Source organism: Canis aureus, chromosome 38 (genome assembly GCF_053574225.1).
Source record: "Canis aureus isolate CA01 chromosome 38, VMU_Caureus_v.1.0, whole genome shotgun sequence".
Classification (NCBI taxonomy): domain Eukaryota; kingdom Metazoa; phylum Chordata; class Mammalia; order Carnivora; family Canidae; genus Canis; species Canis aureus.
Window position 1 is genome coordinate 17,156,055 of NC_135648.1, and position 27,567 is coordinate 17,183,621.

The 27,567-nt window shown below is 34.4% G+C and overlaps 1 protein-coding gene and 1 long non-coding RNA gene across 44 annotated transcripts in view; one reads left to right on the forward strand and one right to left on the reverse strand.

Annotated features, from left to right (window-relative positions):
- Nucleotides 1–27,567, forward strand: part of LOC144307378 (uncharacterized) — a 132,765-nt gene that overhangs the window by 72,194 nt on the left and 33,004 nt on the right. For 7 of the 42 annotated variants that reach the window (XM_077887143.1, XM_077887137.1, XM_077887139.1 and 4 more), the window contains one exon: nt 24,757–24,971. The exons of 32 other annotated variants lie outside the window; for them this stretch is intronic. The gene's annotated coding sequence lies outside the window, so the exon portion shown is untranslated. Of the gene's footprint in view, nt 1–7,666; nt 7,849–24,756; nt 24,972–27,567 lie in introns of those variants that run through there. 3 more of the 42 variants (XM_077887148.1, XM_077887149.1, XM_077887157.1) reach the window with 2 other exon arrangements.
- LOC144307383 (uncharacterized) lies at nt 4,388–22,587 on the reverse strand. Of its 2 annotated transcripts, none has more exons than XR_013374270.1 (6): nt 22,444–22,587; nt 19,299–19,395; nt 17,803–17,960; nt 13,065–13,222; nt 8,339–8,402; nt 4,388–6,137 (listed from the first exon to the last, which is right to left on the reverse strand). It is a non-coding gene; the product is annotated as an uncharacterized LOC144307383 (long non-coding RNA). The 2 variants fall into 2 exon arrangements; XR_013374269.1 differs by having other exon boundaries at nt 13,065–13,233.

The window sequence follows — 27,567 nt, forward strand, 5'->3', positions numbered from 1 at the left end:
CAAATGATAAAATAATCTTTATGATGTATACAACTTAATCTATTGCATTAAAGTAATACTAAATATATATAGTAAAATTTAAACTCATTTATAGACAAAAATTACATTCACAAAAGGAAGCAAAATTTCTCTATGATAAAATATGTGTTTTTCTTTGAAGAGTAAAATATGGTCATAGAATAGTACATATTATTACATGATAACTTAAAATGGAAAAAATATTAGTTAAGTAGTAAAATAAAAATATATTAAAGTCACATTGGAAGACTGGTAGGCAGTAGATGAATATAATCTAATTCATTATTAAGTCCATAAGAAAAAATAAATTAATATAACTATGCATTTATAATTTTAAATAAAATGATGGTTCAATTAGTCAATTTAAGTGTAACATCTGATAATTTTATAGACTTCATTAATTTTTATTTAAAAGATTGATCTGATAATCCTGTACAATCACAATAGCAAAATGCAATATAAGCTGTACTTTCTCCTGCAAATAATATACAGTAGAACCAAATAAAATGAGGGAACAGGTAGCCAATAATTATAAGGATTATTCTTCTGCCACACGTGCATACACATAACAATATTATTTAGTATCATTCTATGAAAATACAAACCATTACATAAATTTTGTCATTTTAATCTAGTTTGCTAAATAAACATGGCCTAGCATGGAATATATAATTAACTTTCTCAAGACTTCTCAAACAGTTGTGTAAGCCACATCTTCTTCAATTTCAATTTAAGTAAAGGTAGCTTAAAGTTGCCCTTTGTTTTTTACCTAGTTAAAACTGGAATAAAATTAGCAGGTAAATCAAAGCAAGAAATAGTTGCTGAGATATCATTTTATATTAGTAGCAGTGAAAGATGCATGGAAATTTCTAAACGCAGAGCTAACAAAACTAATTTGAAAAATTAATACTGCCTAATTCTTGCATATTTAGCTGGATAAGTAGAATTCTCATCTTTTATTTGAAAATGTACTTTTATGGTTTGTATAAATGTAGACAAAACATCTGGATGAAGAGTAAAAATAGTATGGCCAGTCATCTACTTATTCTAATTACATAAACCATACTATATGCTGAAATTTGGATATTAAAAAAAAACAAGGTAGACATAAGTGTTTTTTCCTAGCTTCCTTCCTTTCCTCCAGTATTTTGACATTAGTTGAAATTTATTAATCCTGAAAAACAAAAAACGATATAATCTATAAGGTCAGAGATTTTCTCCCCTCTTGTTAAAGTCACCTTACTATAAAAGTCACCTATAATCCATTATTTCTCTCTTTCAAAAAACATTCTGAATTTTTATTTGGTTGCTGTCTATTAAACAAACTCCCTTAGCTTCCATTATATTGTACTCTTTCTCCTTGTATGCTATTTTTTGTTGTTGTTGTTGTTGTTTATTACTAGGTACCTGTGTTGTCTATTTTTTCTCTGATTATTTTGTTTTCCCTCACATTTTACCCATGGCCACATGTTTTTTTTTTTTTTCTCACTGTATGTCATTCAGTCAGTCTCAATACACATGGTATATTTTGGAAATTTTCTGGGGCACTATTGGTTATCAGGTTTAGGAGCATGTTTAGTGGGCAGGGACCAATTACGCTGGATGTTCTGTTCTCTGTAGGGTAGTCCTATGAAATAAGAAATGGCTCACAGCCTGTTCAACTTTAAAAAGTTTCACCAGACATTCATGGTAGTAAACATGATGAAATATTTTGAGGTGAGCCTCTAACTCCAACTCACATAAAATTTTACTGATGTTTAACCTAGAGTACTATTGTAATTTCTTCTGTTTGGCCTTTATTAATTACCAGATTTGGCTTCCTTTGACCTGAAATGCCTTACGTTTCCTTCCCTTTTCTCTTTTGGTTCCTACAATGCAGTTCTGACACTGACTACCTCCAGAGTCAAGTCAGACTTTAAGGGCACATTCCTCCATAAACTGCCCTCACTTCAGATACTAGCCTTAAGCCCAGGAGTTCCCAAGACACTGCCCTCTGACAAACTGGTAACAAACTTAGTAGTTTCCACTAACCCCTCAGTTTCAATAATTCACAAGAAAAATTCACAGAACTCAAGAATATGCTATACTTACAATTCCAGGTTTGTTTTGTTTTGTTTTGTTTATAACAGAAAAGGGTATAGAATAGGGCTAACCAAAGAAGAGATGCCTAGGATGAGATTTGAGAGGGTCCTAAGTGGTAAGTTCCTTATCAAGTCAAGATACATCACTCTCCTGTCACACTGATGTGTAATAATACACACAGAATGATGTTATCCAGGGAAGTGCATCCAAGCCTCCATGTCTGGAGTTGTTACTGGGATTTTATTACACAAATATGATTGATTGAGTCATGGTCTGGCAGTTGAACTCAATCTTTTGGCTCCCTTTCCTCCCCAGAAGTCAGTCAGATATAAATAGGCAAAGCCCCAACCCTCTAGACATGGCTTGTATTTCTGGTGTGGCCTGTCCTGATCCAGAGTCACCTCATTAGAATAAACTCAGGTATGGTCAGAGGGGACAACCATGCATCACAAAGACACTCTTGTCACTCATGAAATTTCAAAGATTGGGAAGCTTTATTCTAGGAATCAAGGATAAAGGCCAAATACTTTACTACACAACACTCCCTATTACCTTTCCTTATTTTAGATTCTCATAATCTTTCCAAAGACTTGTGTTATCATCTAAGTTATATTCCTATTTCCAACATGGTTCTGTTTCAGATCCATTGTCCGCATTCTTACCAGAATAATCTAGCTAAATGCAATTTGGGCAATGTCAGTCCTCTGCATGAAATCCTTTAGCAATGTTCTGAAATCTACAAAGCAAAATCGACGCTCCTTAGCATAATGTACAACATCCTCTGAGAGATTCACCTACCTAGTTCTCTAGTTGTGTGCACACCCCAAGTTACTTATTTTTCCACTTGAAAAAAACTTACCTAATTATATATCCCTAATAAAGTGGCTGATATTTCTCTTTTAGGTGCTGTTGCCTATTCTAATTTCTTGTTTAGAAGACCTTTCCCTTCTAATTATCTGCATAACTATAATTCAAGATTCAGATTAATATAAAATTAAATCTTTTTTACTCTACTCAGGTTGGGCGAGGTTTCATTTTTGTGTGTTCTTTAGTATACTGTACAATGTTTATGGCAAATCATTTATTACATGTTAGAAAATCTACTTATGTGATTATATACATTACAAAATTGCCCCTGATACTTATTCTCCTTTTTTTTTTAATTTGTAAGAGAAATCTCAATCTTTAGATAGTTTTAAGTCTTCACACAAGAAAGACTACATTTTACTTACACCATAAGTAGTTGTGCCATGTGATTACATTCTGATCTAAGGGATATAAGAAATGCTATTTAAAACCTCCAAGAAGGAAAAAAAAAAAAATAAATAAAAAAAAATAAAACCTCCAAGAAGGGCAGCCTGGGTGGCTCAGTAGTTCAGCGCCACCTTCAGCCCAGGCATGATCCTGGGGTCCCGGGATCGAGTCCCACATCGGGCTCTCTGCATGAAGCCTGGTTCTCCCTCTGCCTGTGTCTCTGCTTCTCTCCCTCTCTCTCTCTCTCTCTCTTTTTTTTTCTCTCTCTCTCTCATTAATAAATAAAATCTTAAAAAACAACAACAACAAAAAACTTCCAACACGTGCCCTTAAAGGGAAGAATAGATCCAGTCTTCTACCTTCTTTTCTACTTGCTAAAGTGAGAATCTTCAGAATATAATTAAATGATGTCATGAAATGGATGCCATGTATATAGGAAGCTGGCATGAACTGTGTCCTGGATAATTGTTATCTTTATCACCCTTACACTAACTACCTTGATATTTCTTTTTTCCACGTAGGAGAAATAAATGTCTATCTTATTTAAGCAGCTATTGTTTTGGTCACTCTGACCAAATTCAATACTGATTTCTATTCTTCTCACAAAGTGTAAGCTCTTATTATCTTCTTAATTTCCAAGAACAAGAACAATAGCTAGAACAGTATGTTCTCAGTAATTGTGCATTGAATTGAAATAAATTATAGATGAAAAAGCAATTGATTTCTATTTATAAGAAGACAATGAAGTATTTGTTCAATAGTTTTAATAGATTTATGCCACTGAAATAGGCTTTTGGATAATGATAATTTAAGGTTTCAAATATATGAAATAATTATGTGAAATTGGTCAAATGAGTAAATATCTGTTAGATCAAAGTGACACATTTTGGAAAGCTGGCCAAACTACCCAAATGGCAAAATCTATTATAAAGTTATAAAAATAACTTATTTGTATATTTCAATATTATAAATTGCTTATTTACTTTAGTATTGAAAAGCTTAAGGTAAAAACATAATTAATCAATATACAGATTAATGGAAACAATATTTTGGTTTATTTATTTTGTTTGCACTCAACAGCGTGCATCTTTGTTAATGTCAAAGCCAATGTTCACACTTTTTGGCTTCTATTACATCACTTCTTACTTGATTTCCTCTACTTCACAGGCTCTCTTCTCATGCTTGTTTGCTGGTTCTTCTGTTTACGTTCAAACCCCAAATGTTGGAGTAGCCCAAGTCCTATCTTTAACCCTTTATCCCTCCTGAAGGAATCTTACTGGGTCCATAGCTTTCGTTATCATCTATAACCTACATATTACAAATCTATGTTTCACTCTGTAGCTCAGAAGTAAGACATGGATGGTCTTACTGGGCTTAAAACAAGGTGTCAGCAAGGCTACATTACTTCTGGAAACTATAGGAATTTGTTTCCTGGTTTTTTCCAGCTCAGAGGACACCTGTTTCCCTTGGTGCGGGGCCATATTTTTTTATCTTCAAAGCCAGCATTGTCCAGCCAAGAGCTTCTCATGCTGCCACCTCTCTGGTTCTCGTTTGTGTTTCCTATTTTCACTTTTAAGGGCCCTTGTGATTATATTGAGCCTACCTTAGTCTGTTTGGGCTACAGCAACAAAATATCACAGAGTGGGTAGCTTATAAACAGTAGTGTTTTTTTTTTTTTTTTTTTTTTTAAGTTCTGGAGGCTGAGAAGTTCAATTTCAAGGCACTGGTGGATTTACAATCTTTTCACTGTAACTTCAAATGGCAGAAGGAGTAGGGGAGCTCTCTTGGGCCTCTTATATAAGGGCACCAATCCCAATCATGAGGAATTAGCCCTGATAATTTAATTACCTCCCAAAGGGCTCCACTTTGAACACTATCACACTGAGCATTAGGATCCAACATAAATTTGGGGGGATGAATACAAACATTCAGTCCACAGCAGAGCCCAACAATAATAATCCAAGACAATCAGCCTAATTTAAGGTCAGCTGAATAGCAATCTTACTTCTATCTGTAACCTAAATCCCTATTGCCATGTAACTGAATATATTCATAGGTTTCTGGGCTAGGGACTTGAGCACATTTAAGGAGTTATTATTATAACTACCATCATCACCAACTGGTATACTACTCCCATTGAATTGTCAGGGATGGAGAGATTTATTTTAGAAATTAAAAAGTATAAATGACATGTTGAAAAGTAATTTTTCCACTCTCAGATAAAGCATATTTATTCATCCAACCACACACCTTCAATAAAACATTAGGAACTTACTACCTACAGCACTGAGGATCCCTTTGGAAACAAACAAACCACTCATTTTGATTAAATTTATAGTTCATTGGGTGTGGGGAATCAGCTGCAGAGCCTGAGAACTGAATCTTGTAGTCTTTGGCACTTTGGGGATATATGTGAGGTCCTGAGTTGGCACACTGACTCTTTTTTTTTTTTTTTGGCACACTGACTCTTGACCACATTGTTCTCCAGATAGAGCTCCTCTGCTCCTCCAACTCTTTGAGTCTATAACCTATTATTTTACCTTTTGAACTAAACATGTTTTTCTCTGCTTCCCAAAGTTCCCATAGCCAATCTGCTAGCTCTCTTAATAAAAACTGGAAGACAGAAAGCCTTGGGGTCCAAGTCTGGCTTGAGTCCCAGTCCGAGCCTTAGTCCCCAATGTCCCCCAGATTAAAATTCAGTGAGACTTCGAATCTTTCTTCCCATCCTTGTCTCCAACTCCGCTGGATCTGTGACAATTGGGGGAACAGGTATACTGCAATTGCTATGAAAAAGAGATACACCGAAAATTATGGGATTTATTAGAAGTCCCCAATAATCAGTGGTGGTCAGTTCATTAAAAGAGGTAGGAAATTATTTCACCTAAAATAATTATTTCCTGCTGATAAATATCAGACATTGAGTCAGATGGAGCAGTTATCTGGAGCCTTTCAGTATAGTTCAAACCACGTCAGGTAAAAAAGCCTGGCCTGATGTTAGCACTTTTCGAGATAAAATTCAGTTTCTTGAAAAATAACTGGAATGTTTGTTTTAACCATAGCAGGTCAACACTCCGATTGTTACACTAGTGATCAGATTGTTATCAGACACATCAAAGACAGGAAGAAAAGAGTAATAGTGGTTTTTAGTACAAAAACATAGCAGTATAGTCTATAGGCAATCTAGAGAGAACATTAAGCTCTGTGGGAGCAGTGCTAGAGTATGAAGCCATTTTCTTTGTTACCATAGAAACAGCAAAATGTCAACTATTTTTAGAGCTTTGTTCCAAGATTCAAGCAGCCATGCTAGTTATCAGTATGTTTAAAGATGCCAGAAACATATGCCAAGTAGTACAGCTAGAAATTTAAGTTTGTAAGGTAATTTATTTCCTCTAGGACATTTTAATAATATACATGTCCCCCACATTTAATGCTATTTATGCAATTAAATGTCCATACTTTATGAGAAATTATATAAACAAGTATTATATATATATTTAATAATATATATATATTTAATAAAATAAGTTGCTTCCACTCATGGTTTTTCAAGGGTGAGTATAACATTATAGTGTTCATAGCTATAAACACTATAATTAACTTGGTATACAGACACTCAATTAGTTGGCCTCTGTTATCACTTAGCTAATTTCTTTCACCTTCAATAAACATCTACTGAAAGCCAGGCACCCCACTAGGTTCTGCAAATATAAAGATGACAGAAGTTCCATATTTTTCCCAAAGTACATATTTCTAAACATGAGCTTGACCTTAATATGTATTATATTATAGAACCTCACAAAAATTTTAGGACAAACAAATGTTAATTAAGATGTCTTTCTCCAAAAATAAAATATTGGTTCTTAATTTTTGCCAAGAAGCAAAAATGAAGAATGGATTCACGTTTAACTGTGCAATTTCCTTTGTGTTTGATGCTTAATGATGATCTGCTGGCAAACAGGAATGTAAAATCCATCTGTGCAGTATGCTTTACATATTTGTGTATAATGGAAAATTAGTAACTTTTATGCTTTTATGGGCAAGACATAAACCATGCAATTAGGAAGAATGATGCAGTTATCACAATTTTGAATTACCAAAAGTAGTCTTCACTCATTACTGTGTATATATAAGATGTTTATAATTCATGACCTTCATCTTCTCTTTTTATAATTTAACTTAAGATATATATTTTGCAGGTTTACAGACAAATGTAATTATTCAAAGCAATTTGAGAAGAAAGTGATTTGACATATTATTTTCATACTGAGATTTACTTTATTAGATTACCACTAATGCCTCCTGATTTCTGTAGGTAGAGAAAACTAAGTCAGAAGACCTTTTGCAGAGCGGTTTGGCGCCTGCCTTTGGCCCGGGGCGCGATCCTGGACACCCGGGATCGAATCCCACGTCAGGCTCCCGGTGCATGGGGCCTGATTCTCCCTCTGCCTGTGTCTCTGCCTCTCTCTCTCTCTCTCTGTGACTATCATAAATAAATTTTAAAAAAATTAAAAAAAAAAAGAAGACCTTTTGCAGAAAAATAGCCTCTCATTTGCAGTGACTTAGTTTTTGTTGTTACATAATTCTTACTACTAGGTTAAAAATCAAGTTATTGGTAAATTTATTGAATTTAAATAAATCAAAAATCCATATTTAAAATTAGGGTAACAGATTATTGTATTGATTCCTTCAGTAAGATTGGAGTTTATTAATTAAGAGGTAAGATAACAAAAACAGAAGAAAAAGTGGGAGGGGGAGGGTGGCTATAATAAGCTAAAGTTGCCTTCTCTCTGAAACTTTAACATGTGGGAAATATTTTACAGTATTCCAAAAATACACATACAGATATCTGCATATTTTAAAATAGCATTTGATGGTACTTTAATGAGTCCATATCCTGAGATAAAAAGTTAATGCAATTACCCGGATAATTGAACTTCAAAATATTTAGATACCTCTAGCAGAGGGAAAATGATAAAGATTTTACCTAATTGCCAATTCTTCATTTGCCTTTGTATCAGAAAATGTGTTTCTTTATAGTCTGTTCTTTCCTAAAGGTGAAAGCACAAACACATTATTCTTTAGATTGACTCTTCAGTCTGTTGTAATCACATAACTTGACCACCAAATGACCTCATATCACGGATGCTACTTGGTTTGCCTTTTGGACTGAGAACTCATCTTCCAAACTGATAGAAGTGTTGACTATGTCGTCTTTAGGAATTGCCCTCTGTGGAAGGCTGTTGCCTCAGCCTCAGCTAAGTGCATTCATTGAGGCAACTTGCATACAATGATGCAGAAAATACAAAAGTCTGGTCTTTGTTATCCTCTCAATCAAGATCCCACACATCTCCTTTGGTACTTAATATTGATTTACATGACCATCCTGGGTTTAAAGCTGTCTGTGAGATTAACTGATGCTTCTGTTAAAACAAGTCACCATTGTACTTCTCCCTCTACTGAATCTTGGTCCCTCATGCCCATATACGGAATTTTTCTTAGGGCTCTCCGTAATGAACCTCTTGCACTTAAATCTCCATCTCAGAGTTTGTTTCTTTCTCTTTTCTTAAGATTTTATTTATTTATTCATGAGAGACACACACACACACACACCGAGGCGGAAACATAGGCAAAGGGAGAAGCAGACTTCCTGCAAGGAAGGATTAACTACCGTTTATATATTACCTTCTGTGTGCTTTTCTTATGATGTAGAGTAGAGTGGGTTAATTAGTGTGTAAGAAAGAACTTATTTGGAAGGTTAGATCGTTGAATTCAAGCCTCAATTTTTTCCATTTATTGATATAATCATCACAAGTTAATGAACCACTTCATTTAATTTTATCTTCTTAGTTTTTTGTCTTCATTCTTTCTCTCCTCTGTTAGTTAAATTCTTCTCTTCTCCTTTCTTAACAAATATTAATTATGGTCCATCCTCTGTGGACTGTGACCCACTATGTGGGTGCACAGATAGGATTATGTACAAAATAAGTTTATATCCTTAAATTTCTTACTATTTGAAATGATAAACAAGGAAAAATAGGGAGGTGGAGGCGGTGGTATTTAATTCAGTCTAGAGCGTTTAAGAAAGGTTTCCTAGGGTAAGTATTCACAAAGATGAGTACAGTTATATGATTTGGAAGATTTTGGTAAAATGTGGAAATAATGACTGAAGAGGAGGGAAAGGATCATAGAAGTTATAAGTAATGGGATGTGCAGAAGTCTGGAGGCAAGAGAACACAGAACTTCATCCATTTTAATTTTGATAGGATTATTTTCCTATGAGCAAAATAAAACCACTTAGGTCTAACCAAGAAAAAAGAAGAACATCTGATAAGTATCTAGGGGGTTTCATGAGCAACTGGAATTTGTCATAGACAAGCCATTTTGAGCAGATTGTCTCTGTTTCTTTGGGGCTACGTGGTGTTTTATATCTGCTTCATTCAGCATCTCTGTTTCAATCATCCCTGTGTTTTTATTTTGCTCTTTTTTTTTTGTTTTACATAGAGTGGAAACGTTGCTTTCCTAATCTCACATGTATATCACTGCTCACTTCGGAGACCCGCCAGAATCTGACAAGAGATCCTCTCTCCCCAATCCAGGTTGCTGCAAGTGAAAATTCCCATGGTATCAGATGAATATTCCCAATATTTAACCCCACTATAAGTGGATTAGAAAGGCAATATAGTTTGGAGATTGTGCACAGACCTGAGAGCTCATTTCTGCAGGAAATGATCACTAAAGGAGGATTGCCCTTCTCTGGACAGGGACATAGCATATTGTGTTTGGGATGGTGGAAGGAGAGATAAAATATCCATCACCTTGCAAGTTATATTAAGGTTTTTGGACTTTATGCTAGAAGTATGAAAAATAGAGATTTGTAACTGACATGACAGTATTTTTTTTAGAAAATGTACCTCATATGTCAATGCAGAGAATTTATTTGAATGGGTCAATATTCAGTGTAGGGAGACTTGTGTAGCCCAGGTGAAATACAATTCACTAGTGGCAGAAGATTAATAAACTTCATTGAGACTGGAAATAAAACCAGGTCATAATGAAAACTGCAAAGAGCCTACAGGGATATGTTGTCCTTAAGGTTACTAGTAGAGCTTCTATCAGGAACAGATTTGGGGTATCCAGGATTTGAAGATCCAAAATACTGACAATTTTGTAAGTCTTCTTTAATAAAAAATTACATTATAAAAATAAAATTAGGAATAAGTATAGGTATTTATTTATATCAGAAAGTATATAACAGTGAATTTAAATGTGCTTCTAACTCAACTTCTCCTTCACCAGATTTCACAAATGTTTGAGACACTCCAGTGTCACTTAACATGAAGGGAAGCATGACAGAGAAGTCAACGTGGAAATACACACTAGCCCTGAGTGAATGCAATAAAAGTACCTTATTTTTTAAAAAACTTAACATACATATGACCATATGAACACATTTCTAAGGCTCCTTCTAAAGGCTTTGAAAGGTGAAGGGTGTTGCAGCTTAAGCTTTTTCAGTTTCACTGTAAATCTACCTCCATTTGTTAAATGTGACAGACCAAAATCTTTAAGGAAAAGTTGAAAATTCCAGTGTCCTCACCAAGCTATAAATATGTTTGAATCAATCTAATATGTCAAGAAGAGAGTAATTTTATTTCATAAGACCCAGATGTAACTTAAGGCTATACTCAATGACTTACCATTCTTCTTGTATGTATAGTTAATACAGTAATATTTTAAATGGTTATATGTTCCCAGTAGTCAATGCCCTGAAATTGAAAAATTTATTTCTTGGAACTATCTGTTATTTCAAAAATTTGAGAGAGCAGGTTTACTTAGAATAATCTATTTTATTCTAGATTTTAATTTTTTTTAGTGTTTAATGTCCTGAGTACACTTTGAGAAATATTCTCTTTCATTTTCTGTAGATGACCAAAATGAGTGAAGGAGTCACAGTTCACTGGCTATATTCATGCTCCCCTAAAGGGTGAGCATCCAGGTTTAAGAATAATTATTGTAAGGCATTTACTGTCCTTTGAAAAGTGCATTCTAAATATATATACCAGGAATCCTTGTTTTACAAGACTACTCAAAATAGGCAACTTTTAAAAATGAGTTCAAAGTTTATTCTCACTGAGTGGATGGGAAGCTTTTTATAGTCAAATGAAAAAGAATAGCTTAATTTCTTAGACATAAAAGTATTAGCTTATAATAAATTTTATAAAGGAATTTTTAAACTTAAAAATAGATAGATTTTAAGGGTGCCTGGGTGGGTCAGTGGTTAATCATCTGCCCTCGGCTCAGGGTGTGATCCTGGAGTCCTGGGATCAAGTCCCACATTAGGCTCCCTGCATGGAGCCTTCTTCTCCCTCTGCCTGTGTCTCTACCTCTCTATCTCTTTGTGTCTCTCATGAATAAAAAACCTTAAAAAAATAAAATATTTAAAAATAAAGATTTTATATCATTCATGACTTTTTATTCATCTAGTTACCTGAAAGTTTCCTAGGTATGTATTTCTGAGCAAGATAACATTATCACTTGGTATTTATAAAATATCTTCATGTAGAGCATGTCTCTTTATTTTTTTGTAATTTAGGAGTGTTGATGCTCATGAAAAATGTCAGATTGACATCCCTAGATACCAGAGACCTCAATTTGTGCTTTATATAAGCCTTAGGGAAGCACAGCCTTCTCAATGATCCTAGCCAACATAGTTACAACAGAGCAGTTTAAGCAATAACTGGATGGCTTAGGGCTTGGCCTCTTTGCTGAATCTGTCAGCCAATGTACCAATTAACTCAAATACAATTTTTATGATGTGTACCAATTTCATTGGAAAGTGAATACATGGCTGTAGGTTTTACAGTTGCCTCAAGAAACAAAGAGCCTAAACTAATTGCAAAAGCTGTCACTATTGTCATTGAGCCACTGAGTTGAAAAGTTTACTGAAAAATCTGTTTACTTTGTACCAAAAGTCATGATTTTACATAAATTATACTATTTACCTTGGAGGCAAACATAAGACAAGGAGAAATTAATTAAATAATCATATAAATCCAGGCCTTAAGTATTTTATTTGTATGGCTATTAAATTCATTGTATATATTGAAAAATCTCATTCTTCTCAATTATAATGGTTAATAAATCTATTGCTAAAACTTCTTATCAAGCAACATTTGGCCTTTGTGAAAACGTTGTTTTCAAAATATATAACCATGTTTTATATAAGATCTGTTTTTGTGACTTGCTGATGATTCTTAAAGAGACTAAATGTGTGGATTACTTCTCTCTCGATTATGAAAATCAGATAATCTTACAAATCTGTGAAACTAATATAAAAAGGAGAGACTTCGAAGGAAACAGAAGTTGTGATATGAGGTGAATATTGAGTGGAAGGGAAGAGGGCAAGTGGACAGTTAAGAATTGAGCAGAGTCTAGTTCTTTGTGCAGAGTTTAGGCTAAGGGAAAACTTTCCACATTCTTTTCTCACTTCCATAATGCCCTGGACGGGTTATTGCCCACAACATGGCCAACAGAGTCAGAATAGCAACAGTCAACCCAGATCTGGCTGAGATTACAGACTAAGTTGTCTAGAATGAGAACTAATAAAATATTCCTAGAAAGACAAGACAAAAACTCTTCTCACCCCATCATCTCATAAATTGGATCAGAAGATCATAATCTGGGAATTAGAAACTTCTGGAAAAGAACAATACCTGAGCATGGAGCCTGGAGAATGTCCTGAATGTCAAGGTCACTGTAAAGCTAGGCAGTATGTTCAACTGGCAGTAGAGGTTTCTTTGCTCTGGAGAGTATTTTTTAGTCTCCTTCCTCAAATTCCAAAGACAGAAACTAAGACTTTTAGCCTAGGTAGCTGAAAGAGAGCTCATGGGGAGAAATAATAAGAAATCTAAGGAACAAACATGCATATAAAAATAAGACTACAAATTGAATACGTTCTAAGACAAAAAACAGAATTAACGCAATAGTGAAATTAAAATAATAAATTAGTCTAAAATATCCCAAAAGCATTAAAGACAAATAATGGTAATAATAAGCAGAAACAAATAGAAACATTTATGAAATAAATAATATTTAAATTTTTAAAAATTGGTAGCTTACAGAAAGGGCAGAATGTATACAGCACAAAATCATCTTAAGACACTCCTCAAAAGAAAATAAAATGAATAAAATTACTTGACAATGCAAAATAAAAATAAGATATGTAGAGTCTAATAATAGGCATATCATCATCCTCATACTTGAAGTTCAGGGCACAAAAAACTAGACAGGGGAGAAAAGATTGAAAAGATAATGACTGAGAACATAGCCCAACAACAACATAATCTCAAGACTAACTTAAAATTTAAAAAAAAAATAATAATAATTAAATATAAAAAGAAAATTCCAAAGCTTCCTAAGAAAGATTACATATTTTGTAAAGAAACTAAAATGAAATTGACCCTGAACCTCAACACCAGATGAAAGTTTTAGAAGTATTAATGGCAAAGTACAAAGCTAGCATTTTATACTTAGCCAAATTATCATTTAAAAGGAAGGGTGAAAAGGGATGATCTCTATAGAACTTTTTGCTCAGTAATCATATGTGGATATTAATAACCATATTGGAAAAAGCAGTCCCAGGTACTTGCATTCCATGAAAAGCCCATCTTCAAATTTATTCTTTCAGGAACTACTTTAGCAAGAAAAAAAATCTAGCAAGGAGGATTTATGAGATATATTTTAAGTATTGGTAAATTAATAGTTTAATGCAGTTTATTTGTCATTTAGAAAAGTAAAGTGAAAAGCTACAAACAAAACATACATCTGTCATAATCAGAACTAAATTGCAATTAATATCAACATAACTGAGAAAAGAAAAAAGTAAGTTGTAAGGAGATGAGTGCACTATATTCAGGGAAAAGACACTGATATTGAAGAGCTTAACAAACTGAAACAGAAAAATGATGAAAATGTATATTTATAAATGTAAAATGTGTAACTTTTAAAATAACATAAAATGTTGATCCATCTAATGGAAGCCAAGAAAAAGCCAGGAAGCCATGAAAAAAAGAAAAGAAAAAATTTTGATAAATACAACATAGAAGTTGCAAAACTGAAGTCCTAATTTAACAGTATTTTCAATATAGTTGAGTTTAACTCATAAATTAAAAACAGAGACTCTTAGATCACATTATAAAAGGCAAACCATCAATATTTTGTCTTGGAAGAGATAAATGAAAAGACTATTTAAGTGTTAAAAATAAGAGATAGGGCAGTCCGGGTAGCTCAGTGGTTTAGTGTCACCTTCAGCTCAGGGTGTGATCCTGGAGATCCGGAATCAAGTCCCATGTCAGGCTCCCTCCATGGAGCCTGCTTCTCCTTCTGCCTGTGTCTCTGCCTCTCTCTCACTGTGTCTCTCATGAATAAATAAATAAAATCTTAAAAAAAAGAAAGAAGAAGAAAGAAAGAAAGAAAGAAAGAAAGAAAGAAAGAAAGAAAGAAGAAAGAAAGAGAAAAATATAAGAAAAGAAAGCTTCAGATAGAAGGGAATTAAATGTGTAAAACAAAGAAAAAGAGATGGCATCAAACAGATAAAGAAACATAGTAGATATAATAAACAAATTTGACAAAGGAATGTCAAAATATATAAACAACTGAAAGAATTATAGGAAAAATATCTCAAAGTGCTTCAAGATATTCTTTTTTCTTTTCTTTTCTTTTCTTTTCTTTTCTTTTCCTTTCTTTTCTTTTCTTTATTTATTTGACAGACTGAGAGAGAGAGAGAGAGAGGGAGAGCAAGCACAAGCAGGGGTAGTGGCAGAGGGAGAGGGAAAAACAGGCTCCCTACTGAGCAAAGAGTCCCATGCAGAGTTTGATCCCAGGACCCTGGGATCATGACCTGAGTTGAAGGCAGACACTCAACACACTGATTCTCCCAGGTGCCCCAAGATATTCTTATATTTATTTGAGAAATATATTAAACTAGCAGAGAAAATAACTGAAGTTATGGAAAATTAGAAGAACACCAGTATTAACCTTGAAATAATATGCATGTGTATATGGATATACTTTACATCTCAAAAAATACATATTCATTTTAAGCATATTTGGAAAACAAAGTTGTGCATGTAATATTCAAAAGGAAGTCTCAACAAATTTGATATAACCAACAACTTAGAAATTATGTTTGCTGATGAGAATGAAAAAAAAACTTAAATTATTAATTTAATATGAGTGTATATGTAAATCATATAAAATTATGTAAAGTATAAATATATTTGTGTTTATGCATATACTTTTATTAAATATGTATTATTTTATAAATAAAATCATAAAGATTAGTTAAAAATACTTAGAACCAAATGAAAATGGAAACACTACATTTCAAAAGTACAGGGAGTGGCTGATAAAGTAGAACTAAAAGGAAAATAAGTAAGTTTGTGTATATTTAAACAAAAACAAGAGAGATTCTTTAAAAAATTATCAAAATACCCAAATTTAAAAGTAGGTGAAAGATCAAATAAGCAAACCCAAAGGAGACAAAAGGAAAGTAAGTAATAGCTGTAAAAATAGAGGTCAGTAATACAAACAATAACAACCAGAAGAAAAATCAATAAGGAAGATTAACAAAATTAAAAAACAGCAACAACTGTGTTTTAAGAAAGAACAATAATTTAGCCAGTTCTCTGCAAAGGGGGATAAAATAAATGAGAACATGCAAATACAATTCTGAATGTAAAAGAGAAATAATTGCAAACACAACAGAAGATTAATAGCTTAATAAAAGAACATAGTGAATAAATATACACTAATAAATTTGGAAACTTATGGGACTTAAGAGAAAACAAATAACCTTTTGTAGTCTAATATTTTCTATTTTTCATTTACTTCAAATGACTTTTCATTTACCTCATGGTGCATAATTTTAGGATCTGCTTTAAAGTCTTTATCTGATAATTTCAACATCTGAAATATCTTGCAGCTGACATCTTTTTATTGCTTTTTTTTTTAGAATACATCACATTTTTCTGATTATTTTGATGTTGAGTAATTTTTATTTTCATCTTGTGTAAATATATATATTATATATACTCTGGGTTATGTTGTAAAACCACTGCAAAATATTGTGGTTTTGTCTTAGGAGGCAGTCCCCCTGCTAGTCTTATGCTGTAGTTTCTGTGTTGCTCTTAATGTGGGTTGGTTGCATTCTCAGTTCAATTCTCTAAGCCTTTGCTACACTGGTTGAGTTTGACCCATGCATGTGTAGATCAGAGGTTACTCTGGAACTTGTCAGGTTTCATACACAAAATTAAGGCTTCTCCTTCTCTGTTTCTCTTTCTCTATATACTCTCCTAATTGTCCAGCTTATAGGGGCTCCCTTTTCTCGTTCCTTTGGCCCAAGGGATGGCATGATTTTTGTCAGCATTTTTCCTCTGATAGGGTGTGGCTTCCTGACTGGTATCTACTTACGAAACATGACCTAAGAAAAAGAAAAAAAAAATTTTTACTCTCCTCCACAATCCACCTATTTTGTGTGTGTGTGTGTGTGTGTGTGTGTGTGTGTTAAACTCTTGGATATTTGTTTTTTGCATTTTCAAAAGTTAGTTGTAATCAGGGAGGGAGATGGGCTGAAGCCCATCACCATAGTAGACTCCCCTGTGGGTTTTGTATTAAGATTTTTGGATACTAAATAACTCAACAGTATACTGCTTTCATTACAACCTCTTTTAAGATCTTGGAGATATTTACTACATTTTCAGTGTGTTTTTATTGAGAAATTACCATGTGCTAATAAGCATCAGGAAGATAGGGCTGAAAGATGCATCCCCTGATCTCAAGAACTTCAAAAATCAAGAATAAAGACAGTTTCATTCATAAAAAAATTAACTATGAGAAGGACAACCATAGAGACATGTATAGGATTCTAAGAGAATTCACGGGAAAAGCCCTTTATATAGCCTGTTAACTCTTCCTAGAAGAAAAGGACATTTCTGAACAGAATCTTGAAGGATGTGTAGGAGTCACTCATGTGAAGAAGTGAGGGATAGAGAAGAAGTCCTAGGCATAGAACAAAAACAAAAAACATGCTGACTGGTTTAGGAAGGCTGCTGAAAATTGTAGTGAAGTCACATGAGTACCATAGCAGGTATGCCAAGGTACTGATGAGAGCTTAATAAAGATTGTATAAATGCTAGAGGAGAGAGTCACTCTTTGTGACATTGTGGAAACAAGTGGGAAGGACATAGGAAAACTAGATGGACTAGGAAGCTATGGTGGTAAACCTGATGGGAGGAGAGAGAAATATTCCCTGAATTGAGGAAGAGAAGGTGAGAATGGAAAAAAGTGAATGGAATAGATTTGAGAGAGATTATGGAGTAGATGTGAGAGGGTTTGGTAATGGACTTGATGCTCTAAATATGGGAGAAGTCCCAGGGTATTTCTAATTCTTACTTGTTTTATAAGACAAGTGGTTCCATCAAGGATTAATTTGAGAATTGTGGGTTGAATCTTGAATGAAGGAGGCTCTGTCTGGTTTGATCATGTTGCAACTTGAGATGCCTGTAAGTTTCTCAAGTGAAGACACCAAATGAGTGCTTAGATAAATGCAACTGGAATACAAAAAAAAAAAAAAAAAAGAGGTTTAAATCTTTGGGAGCTCATAGTACTAAAGATGTTAGAGGTAGAAAGGACATTGGACATTTGCTTGATTTCTATTATTTTTCAGAGAAACCTCTCCAAATAGAGAGTTAAAGTGATTTGTTTAGTTGGTAATCACAGGCAACTGGGAATCAAATGCAGGTATGTCATGTTTACATTACACACATTAATTCTGAGATGCCCAGCACTATTGTTCTATCTATGGTGGGGTAATATTGCTCTAGAAATTAAAAATTACATGCTCAGATGTCAAATACATGAGTGACAGGTTGATTTTATTCCATGAAATTTCAAGGGAGTAGCTTTCATACCTGCTCACAATTCATGTTTAAACTCCCAATGATAAAGGCAATGGGCAGGATAGAATGAGTAAACTTGTGAAAATGATGAAGAAATAGAGTCTGAGTTTGACTGAACATGATTAATTTGAAAAATAAGTACTTGAACCAGCTAACAATCATTAAAGGAGGTTTTATATAAATATATATGTATATATATATATATATATATACATATATATATATAAAACCAACATATAATAGTGAGTGTGTTGAACTAAGGAAACGCTTGGGTTACAAATCATTTCAGTGGTATCTGGATAATGTCTTCCCAGAATTGGAGACATCTAAGGGCAGCCTATGAAAAGGAAACAAATCATTTTCATTAATGAAGGACTAGAAGTCCCCAAGGTCGTGAACAGAGAGAAGAGTACAAGTTTGGAACATCATGAAATTGTGTGACATGCAGTAAGAAATACAACCAGAGAGTTCTAGAAAAAAAAAATCTACATTTTATATATATAATATATAATGTATATATATATAACATATAATATATAACATATATATATTTATACCATATATATATATGATGCCTAGAAGAGAATCTGGCACAATAGTAAGCTCCCACTCAAGCAATTGTAGCTTTATTAGTTTAAAAACACAGCCACTGAAGTTATTCCTACAGTGTTCATTAAATCGTGAAAGACTATTCTGAAACTAATGGTCTAGAAGAGCTAAAGCACTGAGCATTCCAAGGGAGATAAGAACTACCCAGGTGTGTAGTTATCACCTGAGGATAACTTTCTTGTTCAACAAGTTTCTTCTTGCAAATGAAACAAAATATAACCACTGATGAATTCACTCTTTGCTCTGAAAGCATGTGTATAATACTTGATATAGTTGGAATTTTCCCATAACTGTTAGAAAACCAGCTTATGGATCGTAACCAGATACATTTTTGCTGGAATAGCCCAAAGGTAGAAAATTTGAAGATTAAGAGATTCTCACCTGTCGATATACTTGAATCTGTTTTCATCATCCAACCTTTGACTAATATAAATGCTGTGATTATTCAAGAAGATCTTGATCCAGTTTATTGTGTCAACTGCGAGATGAAAGGAAGTGGTTAAGTTGAACTCCCTTTTATTATGGTTTCAATAAATCTATATTAAACTTATAGTGATCAAAGCCACAGATATGTGAAAGGCAGCAGTGAAGCATAAAAGAGCAGCTAAGCTATCGAAGTCACTCTGTTCCATAGGCAGAGTCTGTCCAGTGAAGCTCTGCCCCACTGCCAGCCTCAGCTCACAGACTAGCTTGGAATGTTTCTATAATTATAATATATCAAGGAAAGCTGGTCCTAATTTAAAAACAACAATAGTAATAAGAAAAACAAAACAGTGACAGGATCTCAACTCTGTAATTATCCGTTTACAACAATGTGAGCATAAACTGTTTTCTTAAGTTCCAGGATCGAGTAGGAGTTTGGACTAGATGGCCTTGAGGGGTTCACTTCCACTCTAAGAACACATGATCCTGCAGTTTGTTTAATGATACGTTGCGATTTCTCTCTGGCCCTTCAGAATACTGTTATCCCCAAGATACTGTTAAAATCTCTTGATCTAGTTAAGCAGAAATATTTTATCTCTCCAGACCTTACAAACATGTACTTAACAGATTATAGAGTTTCTTTATGCATACTGAGAATAACAAAACTCTGACTGACAAACTCACTTTGAGGCTTTGAGGGGATCTTTTTTTAAAAATAGATTTTTGTTAAAGATTTCTTTTATTTATTTATTTATTTGAGAGAGAGAGAGAGCGCATGGGGGTGGAGGAGCAGAGGGAGTCCCTGCTACAGGGTGATCCAGGACTGGGTAATCATGAACTGAGCTGAAGGCAGATGCTTAACTGACTCAGTCAACCAGGAGCCCAGTAGGGATCTTTAAATGTTCTTAATTCTTTATGATCATGACTCTTAATCTTTTTTATTCCTTTAGCAGCTAACACAATGTTTTGTCACCTGTGATCCATATTGTCATATAGAATCACATATTAGTCACAGTACTGAATTATAAGCAATAAACACAAACCCTAGCTGACAAACAAGAATGAAAGTTATTTATTACATTTTAAGTCGTTAAGATAATTTCTGGGAGAGATAGAAAGTTAGGGCACCAAGAAAGGAAAGCAATGCAGCCAGAACCAGAGCCAACATGTCAAAATGTATCAGTCCTGGGTTGGCACCTTTTCCTGCTCCCATCATTGTGCACTCTGGCACCTGAAGATGGTGTCACTGGCACGGTTGGCACCAGCCCCAGGATTCTTCCCCTGTAACTGCTGTCCCCACCACACATGGAAATGGACATTGCTGCCTCTTCAGGTATTTCCAAAAGAATTTCTCTCTATTCATTTGAATCCATTTCTCCTGGTTCAAAATCTCAGGAGACACATTGAATCAGCCACCCTTAGGTCATGTGCATATGCCTCAGCTCCCGAGCAAATGCATGGCTTTCCTCTTAAGCACGTAAGTTAAAGACTTCCTCAGAAGTAGACAGCCAAAAGAATAGCAAATGTCTATAATAAAGGGGCCCAATAAAGGAAGGGGCTGCTGAAATGAATAGATGAATAAATGAGGGAACATAGTCACCTTGCATTCAAATACACAGAGATTGATACCACAATGTAAAGATGTAAGGAATCTGTCATGAATAGTAAACTATTTTTAATAAGAAGATATCCACCATAAGCATCTTAATGTGCAGCTTAAAAAACTGCTTAACAAGAGTGGTTAATACAATGCTAAGGAGAAGGAAAGGGAAGAGAGACAAGGATTATAGCATTAAGAAAACTACATTGTACCTGTGCTCTGCTCTATTCTGTATACTTTAGAAATTTTATTTATTTATTATTTATTTATTTATTTATTTATTTATTTATTTATTATTTTTTTAATAATAAATTTATTTTTTATTGGTGTTCAATTTGCCAACATACAGAATAACACCCAGTGCTCATCCCGTCAAGTGCCCCCCTCAGTGCAAGTCACCCATTCCCCCCCTTCCCCTTCCACCACCCCTAGTTCATTTCCCAGAGTTAGGAGTCTTTATGTTCTGTATCCCTTTCTGATATTTCCTACCCATTTCTTCTCCCTTAGACCAAGATGAGAAATGAAACTGCAATCAGTAGTTGATTTACTGATAAACCTACGTTAGGAGATGCTGCTTGGAGCAGGAGTCAAAGTGGATCTAATAATTTCCTAGAGTAACTAATGTCCAGATGAAAGAGAAAGAAGAAAGATAACTAAACACTCCATATTAAAAGACATTTGTGGGATTATTCAAATAACTCACCTTACTTCTATAGAGAGTAGTAAGAAGTAGAGCAAGAAGGTCCCATTATTTAAGGAAATACAGAATCAAGATAAATTTTTAATGGATTTACCATTTATTTTTCTTAAACTTCAGACTTCACTATTAATCCTAAGGATTAACCATGGTATAACCATTCCACCTGTTGGTTGAATTATTTTCCCCAAAAATTTATATGATGAAATCCTAACCCAGAATACCTCAGAATATGACTTTATTTGGAAATAATGTCATGGCAGATACAATTAGTTAAAATGAGGTAAACTAAAGTGCAGTGGGCCCCTAATCTAATATGACAGATGTTCTTATAAAAAGGGGAAATTGTGACCCAGAAGCACATACAGGGAGAATGCCATGTGGAGATAAAGGCAGAAGTCTGAGTGATCCTTCTATACAACAAATGCAAATTGCCAGCAAACAGCCAAAAGAAAGGAGAAAGGCATGGAACAGACTTTTCCTCATATCTCTCCTTCTCATGCTCTCTCTCTCAAATAAAATAAAATCTTAAAAGGAAAAGGCTTTTCTGCACAATCTTCAGAAGGAACCAATCCCGACAATACCATGATCTCAGACTTATGGCTTTCAGAACAGCGAAATATGGAATTTCTGTTATTAAGCCACTCTGTTTGCAGTAATTTGTTACGGCAGACCTGGCAAATTCCTACACAGCTCTAGGGAGATCGGCAGAAGTCAGGATAGTCATGTTTCCTATTCACCAAAAACACTGCCCACAGATTCTTTGAGGCTTCTGTTTAGTCTAAATTGTCCTTCCTTCTACTTACCTACTTCTCCCACTCTTCAGAGCCAATCTCCCTCAAAGTATGCACTTATTGTTTCTACTCTCTTGTTTCATGCCAGCTCTTCAAACAAGAGCAATCTAACTCGTTACTCTTATTCACCACTTCACTGAAACTGCCCCTTGAAGGTCATGAATGACTCCTAGTTGAAAATTCATTACATGATGTTCAGAACTGTTTAAATTGTTCCCTTCTCCAGCCTTATCGATTTGTTTAATCTTTGTTGGCTATTATGACATATCCTCCAGTTATTTTCTTTAGCTCTTAGAGATTCCTAGACCATTCTCATTTTTCTTTTCTTCTCCTTTGGTGAACACATCTGTAAGTGATCTTACAGATACTACTTCTGTATTAATTATATTAGAATCTGTATCTTCAACTGTGAGTTGAGATATGTATTTTCAAAGTTTTCATGGACATCCCCACCTGATTATCTATACATGCCTCATTTGAGACTGAATTTATCATCCTTGTTGCTCTCATTACCTCCACAAGCCCCACAGACAGTTTTATCAAAACCCACTCAAAACACTGTCATCCTAGACTCTTCCCTCTCTGTCTTATTCAAGCCATCAAGACTGATAGAGGATTTTTCCTTACAAATAAAATTTCAAATATCACAGCACACTTGGAACTTTCTTGTTATCAAATGTATGATGTATTCTTTAGCATATATAGCAGTATTTGACAATCTCCTAAATACTACAAGCTATAGTGAACATATTCTTCAATAGACTCCATTTGAGCAAGTTTTTTTGTCTACTTCAAGATCAAGTATGTGTGCTTCCTGTGTGTTCCTTCAGTATCTATTCCTCTATTGACAGTACTAAATTTTAAGCTCCTTGTTGTCTGTACATTCCCTGGGTGGTGAATTCCTCAGGAGTAAAGAGTCTTAATTCTGTGGCCTAAAAACTAAGGCAGTAATTGGAAGTAAATGTAAGACTATGTTTGCTGAATAATTGACAGCCACCAGAATGTTTGGAAGCACTTATTACTTTTAGTGATATCATAACTGGAGAGAAAGAGGAGGAGAAATTTTATATCAATTGACTGAACTTGAATGACTTCCTCTGAAGGCCAGAATTCCTCAAACAGTAAAATATCAATGACACAGAATCAAAGTATACTGTATTTATCTTTGGGGTTTGTTTGTGATCTGAAGTAGCAATAGGCTGAATTGTAGCACATCTCCCTCCTATAAAAACTATATTCTTTCTCCAATAAAAACTATATTCTTTCTCCATCTGTGTGTATGACTGGAAACCAGGCAAGTTAAGTCTCCAAAAGGAAATCTGTCTATTGCACACACAGTTGACTCTTGATCAATGTGTGGGTGTGGGGTACCAATCTCTTGCACAGTCAAAAATTGACATAAGGGCAGCCCTGGTGGCTCAGCAGTTTAGCACTGTCTTCAGCCCAGGGTGTGATCCTAGAGACCCGGGATCATGTCCCGCATCAGGCTCCCTGCATGGAGCCTGCTTCTCCTTATGCCTGTGTCTCTGCCTCTCTCTCTGTGTGTCTCTCATGAATAAATAAATAAAATCTTTTTAAAAAAATTTTGACATAAATGTTTAACTCCTCCAAAACTTTACTAATAGCCTGCTGTTGACTGGAAGTCATACCAATAACATAAACAGTTGATTAGTAAACATTTTGAATGTCATGATAAAGTAACATTCAGAAAGCATGGGAAAATGTTATTAAGAAAATCATAAAGAGGAGAAAATGCATTTATAGTTCCGTACTATAAAAAAATCCACATAGAAGTGAATCCACAGTTCAAACCCTTGTTGAAGGGTCAACTGTAGCAGAAAATGATGATAGGTTGGCAAAAGAAAAACGGAAATCCACCACATTTCTTTCCTACCATTCATTTTATAAATTTAGCTTTTACGAATGAGTCTATTTCAAAAGTTTCTATAACTAAAATAAAAAATTACCAGAGGAGAAATGTAAATAATGGATGCAATAAATGGATAATGAAATTCAGAATGCTGGTGAAGTCCACATGACTTTGGAGAGAAAGCTGATGTGACCAGAAAAAGAATTATTCTTTAAACTCTAATAAAAGAAATAATATTGATCCCTTTGACAGTTAATTTTTTACAAATTAATGAAATGATAAACTTCTAAAACTAAAGTAACAACAAAAGTCACAGAGTGCACATTAGATTAAAAATGTTTCTAGTTCTGGTTCCTTCTAGTAGATATCTAGAAAACACAGTTGTGCAATGCCTACTCTATTTTTAAAGAATTTACTTTCCTAAAAATCTCATTCTCGTTGTCCTGAAATCCTAGGAGACCCTATGAGATCCTTGTTCCTTGTCTTGAGAAGATCGAAAGAAGCATTTGAGTCCAGAGACATTTTTGTGGGTGAGCTTCAGGATAGCAAGCTCAGATGCTTTCAAGGAAAATAACAAAAATGAATAAAGGAGTCTCATGTGACGTGAAAGTATCAGTACCTCTAAAAGTAACAGCAATCTCCATAAAAAGGGCTGATCCAACACTGCCAGGTATTCTGAAATTATCTTCCAAAAGAAGCAATAAAAATATTATAATCTAAAATTCTCAATATTTAAATATTGATTTATTACTTTATAACATTATGCAGGCAAAACAAAACAAGTCTGTAGGCAGCTAATTTGCCTCCTCTGGTTTATTTTTTTAATTTTTTTTTAAGATTTTATTTATTTATTCATGAGAGACACAGAGAGAGAGGGAGAGAGGCAGAGACACAGGCAGAGGGAGAAGCAGGCTCCATCAGCAGGGAGCCTGATGCGGGACTCAATCCTGTGTCTTCAGCATCACCCCTGGGCTGAAGGCAGGCACTAAGCCACTGAGCCACCCGGACTGCCACCACCTCTGGTTTGTAAAAGTCCTTGCTACTTTCCTTGATAACAAGAGAAACCTTTTGTGTTGTAATTTTTAAGTAGGGATTTTAATTTACTAGATAGCTCAGCTTTTCACATTGTATTGTTTCGTAATGTCTGATGGTCCCTTGTGTGTGGGTCACTTCCTTCCACCTGCTGCCTCATTGAGGGTAGAGAAAAGTTTATGCCTCTTTGTTTTCTCTCTCAGAAAGAATGTACAGTAGGTATACAGTACCTCCTTGCTGTTGGTATAATATAATAAGCATCCTGAGCAGACCACGTTAGCTTAGCTCTTCTAAGCCCTTTGAACATACAACACAAATAACAAAAATATTTCAGAAAATGTCCTTCTGGATACACGACTTAGGCTATCATTTTGCTCTTAAATCAAAAAAGCAGTAAACAAATACCTCGCTAGCACCACTTCTGTGTTTCACATTAAAAAGTCTGAACAGTATTAAATGCAGGTTTAAGCTTTCGATTAAATTCAATTTCATTTATTCATTCAAAAGATATTTATTGAATTCCTATTAAGTGTCATACAGTCTTTCAGGTACTATAGATGAGGCAGCTAATAAAGCAAAGTTCCTGTCTTTAGGTCTAGTAAATTTTTGCAAGGAATTTTGCAAATAATATGCTGATGACAGGATCTGGTTTGTTTTTCTGGTCTTTATTTTAATCTTAGAATTTTTGATTTATGATCTATTCTTAAGTGAACACAAGAAGTCCAGTTACAAACTTTTAAGTAATTATACTCAATAATTAGACAATCAAGAAAAATCCATTCTATTTTGTTTAAATGATTCAAAGGGGATTGAAAGTAATGGTCTATCTGGCAGAGTTGTGTGTAATTATTTTCCATTAATATTTGCAATAGACCAGAACTTAGGCTTGGAAGTATACAGTGCTATGGGGATATTACAGAAAAGACTAGAAACTAAGTAGGCTTGTATAATGTTGTACTAAGTAGCATTTTATTGTTGTTATATAAGAAAATAACATATTGCTATTGCCATTAGTGCAGCTAGCATGGAGATCCAGACCTTCAGGAATAAACCCTGATGGGGTGATCTCTGACTGATGTTAACATTCCCCTCTTAGCAACACATACTTGCAAACAAAAGAGCATATATTTACTGTGACCTTGGGGAAACATCAGTTTCCTAAAGATAAATTGACCAACATATAAAAGGCATGTAATTCCAAACTAATCAAACATAAAACAACTTAAATAACTGGCATTCAGGAAATGAGCACAATAAAAAGGAGTGCAGAATCATGTCCTTATCTTGAATTCCTCTGACAAAAGTTGCAATTGTTAAAAGGATGGCTACTGCTTGCATAAGTACTTCAGTATTTTTTGCTTAAGCTGTTCAGAGCCTCCAGGCCTCCCAGGCAAGTAGAGAGTTCTATGTCAGTCCTTCTGATTTTGCTTTTCTTGTCTGTCTCTGGGTGAATGTGAGGAGAAAAGTAACCCATCACACCTATGCTAGAGTCGGGGCTTCTTGGCGAGCCTGATTAAATGAACAGCAAATTAGTAGAGTTACTTGCAAGTCCAGACTCAAGCAGCAGCAAGGACTCTCATAACCCTTAAGGTGCCTTCCTGCTTTCCAGACCACCAAACAGTACCTTTGCAAACTTGGCAGCAGGTAGTCAAATGAAAGACTTTTTATGATATTTTTCTAAATATCAATAAATTTACCCAAAGAAATAGATGTTTTTCAGTCCAAATATAGTAAGATGGTTCTTGAAAAAGAAAGTGCACAGCATGGGAAATAAATTTGTTTAGGATATGATTTTTTGCTCTTTAATCTCCAAAATTACAATGAAGAATAATGCATATGTTGAGAATTTGATGATTACTTCTTGTCTCTGGCAATTAACACTCATCTCAAGAAACAATTTCCTCCTCAGGCTCAAAAAACAGATTTTGAATTTAACAGAGTATAATGGGGAGACTGCAAAACAGGAACTAACAGAATTAGGTCCTGTTTCTAAGCATTCTGTATTTAGAATAGTCAAAAGACTGAAAAAGAAGTCATATTTGGATTTCTTTTTGGATTAGGAAAAGCCTAGGAAACCACCTAATCAACTTCCTTAAAATTCTAAGAGAAAAGATCTTAGCCTTTCTGTGAAAACTAATTGTGAAAAGCTTATTATTATAGCACTGCTCATAATTGTATTATAATCAGCTTTATTCATCAGAAAGTTCTATGCAAATCTGTCTTCTTTCAAACCC